The sequence below is a fragment of the Schistocerca nitens genome, chromosome 2 (genome assembly GCF_023898315.1).
Source record: "Schistocerca nitens isolate TAMUIC-IGC-003100 chromosome 2, iqSchNite1.1, whole genome shotgun sequence".
In the NCBI taxonomy this organism is placed as follows: Eukaryota; Metazoa; Arthropoda; class Insecta; order Orthoptera; family Acrididae; genus Schistocerca; species Schistocerca nitens.
The window spans coordinates 782856067-782859136 of NC_064615.1; the positions used below are offsets into that span (position 1 = coordinate 782856067).

Sequence of the window (3070 nt, forward strand, 5' to 3'; positions counted from 1 at the left end):
TCAGCAAGATAATGCCCGCTCGCACATGGCGAGAGTTTCTATTGCTTGTCTTCGAGTTTGCTAAACCCTCGCCATAGCAAGATCACCTGATCTCTCCCCAATTAAGAACGTTTGGAGCATTATGGACGGGGCTCTCCAACCATTTCGGGATTTTGACGATCTAACGCGCCAATTGGCACGATGTTCTTCAGGACATCCAACAACTCCGTCTGTAACAATGGAGCCATTATAGGATCGCTTTGTTATCCGTCCATCCGACTGTTATGAATCCTTTTTCTCAGGAACGAGTACGTGAAGTTCAAATTCATATCACATACCAAGGTCTATGTTCCCTTGACGGTGCAGAAATTTTAAGCATGTAAGTCAATGAAATGAAAAGATAGTTCCTTATGTCATGTATTTTGGTACACGAAAACTCACTCATCGAAAGCTATAGGGCACTTCCCGTTGTCTGAGAATCATGAAATTCGGCAAGTAGCAGGGTTTCACAGTACAAGGAAAGAAAAAAATCCGAAATTGTTGATTTTAACTAATATCACAAGAAAAACAAATTTTTCATTTATAAAGACTGATGAGGCGAGCGAAAATTTGTACCAAGGCCGGGAATCAAACCCAGGTCTCCTGCTTTCTAGGCAGGTGCGTTAGCCATTAAGCCACCTTGGCACAGCAGTTGACCCAACTGCATGGATTAGATTGGTACGCCTCCATTCTCGATCAAAATTTTCACTGCCGTCTCATTTCATTTATATAAGTACCCGCTCCTGGGTTTCGGGCTGTATCCCTATGTACGGTCGATGCTGAGATACTGTTGTTGTTGTTGTGGTCTTCAGTCCTGAGACTGGTTTGATGCAGCTCTCCATGCTACTCTATCCTGTGCAAGCTTCTTCATCTCCCAGTACCTACTGCAACCTACATCCTTCTGAATCTGTTTAGTGTATTCATCTCTTGGTCTCCCTCTACGATTTTTACCCTCCACGCTGCCCTCCAATACTAAATTGGTGATCCCTTGATGCCTTAGAACATGTCCTACCAACCGATCCCTTCTTCTAGTCAAGTTGTGCCACAAACTCCTCTTCTCCCCAATTCTATTCAATACCTCCTCATTAGTTATGTGATCTACCCATCTAACCTTCAGCATTCTTCTGTAGCACCACATTTCGAAAGCTTCTATTCTCTTCTTGTCCAACTGTTCTGTTACATCTTCTAAATGTTCCACCAATAAATCAGTCTTTGATCAGTTTTCCCCACAACATCCATGTCATTTATTCATCTGAGCTCTTGATACTATTCGAGAAGATAGAGAGCCTCGGCAATTCTGTTTGTGTGTAAGGGGGAATTTAACGTAGACTGGGGCAGCAGTGAGAAAGTGGATCGAGGAGGGAGGCGGACCAGGGTAATCCGTGCAGTTGTGTGCATCGCTGTGTCAAGGTGGTCTAGTGGCTAACGCACCTCCCTGGTAATCAAGAAATTCGGATATGATTCCTGGCTTCGGTACAAATTTACACTCGCCGCTTCAGTCTATCTACATAAAATCATATCTGCATGAACCAATAAAGTCTCTGAAACTGTGTCAATTTATTTTTAAAAAACTATTTCTTTTGTCATTTGTTATCCGACTTCCAACTGGAAATTAAAAAATTCTCGAAAGTCTTGAAATCTCTGGGACCAATATATTGTCAGTATCAATGTCGATAGCAAGCAAAAAACGTCAATATCCTCGACTCCTTGAATGAATAAAAGTCTATATACATAATCAAGTTCATACAGAACATTCATTCACTGCGCGAGTCCTACTCGCCTGGACAGTTGTTTTTTTCTTTTTTCTTGAAGTGTACAAACGTAATTTGCTGCTTTCTCCCTCAAAACGAAACCACTTGCTGGCCAACAACACTCTTCTGTTTCAGAAAGTACGTGTACTGGCAGTATCGGCCCATAGTGCCAAACTGTCATTCATTTTACTGCCGACCACCGGCAGCCCAACAGTATTGTAACCAAAAGTTTCCTAATTTACTGAACTGCATGAGCATTGTTACATTATCTTAAATAGTATTAATATTTTCTCTTACAAAGTGCTGCACGATAAACTGGGTGGTCCCGGCGGAGGTTCGAGTCCTCCCTCGGGCATGGGTGTGTGTGTTTATGTTGTGGTGTAACAAGACAGCCACGCCACTCGGAAGTAGCCGAAAGGCACGCGTTAACTCACGCAGGCTAGTAGATAGGTCTGAAACAGGATACGTAATGAATGCTATAAAGAAAAGTACGTAGCTCCTGGAATACTTTAATCCATCCTTGTGGTACATCGCTCTTGACGATACAAGTGAGACTCTGTAGATACATGCAATGTAATACTAATGGCGCCTTGCTAGGTCGTAGCCACTGACTTAGCTGAAGGCTATTCTAACTATCGGCTCTGCAAATGAGCGAGGCTTCGTCAGTGTGCATCGCTAGCTACGTCGTCCGTACAACTGGGGCGAGTGCTAGTCCGTCTCTCGAGACCTGCCGTGTGGTGGCGCTCGGTCTGCGATCACTGACAGTGGCGACACGTGGGTCCGACATGTACTAATGGACCGCGGCCGATTTAAAGCTACCACCTAGCAAGTGTGGTGTCTGGCGGTGACGCCACAGTTTATCCTTAGGATAATTTAGGTTAAGTAGTGTGTAAGCTTAGGGACTGCTGACCTTGGCAGTTAAGTCCCATAAGATTTCATACACATTTGAACATTTTGATAAACTGAGCAGTGCAGCACGTTGCCTGCGATGTGTGCTGTATGTGCTGTCAGGCGCCTGTTGTGTTCTTCAGTCAAAAGGCTGCTTTTATGCAGTTCTCCAGGCTACTCTATCCAGCACAATCCTATTCATTTCATGCGTAATTACTGCAACCTACATCCCTTTCAATTTGCCAACTGTATTCGAGCCTTGGTATCCATCCAAAATTTTTAGCCCGCACCCTTCTTTCCATTACCAAACTAACGACAGCCTGATGCCTCAGGATGCTTCCTATCAACTGACCCCTTCTTTTTAGTTAAGCTGTGCCACAAATTTACCTTTTCACCAATTCCATTCAGTACCT

The 3070-nt window shown here is 43.8% G+C and overlaps 1 non-coding gene across 1 annotated transcript; it reads right to left on the minus strand.

Moving 5' to 3' along the window:
• Positions 1 to 591: 591 nt before the first annotated feature.
• On the minus strand, positions 592 to 663 carry Trnas-aga (transfer RNA serine (anticodon AGA)). The gene has a single exon. It is a non-coding gene; the product is annotated as a tRNA-Ser (tRNA).
• Positions 664 to 3070: the final 2407 nt, after the last annotated feature.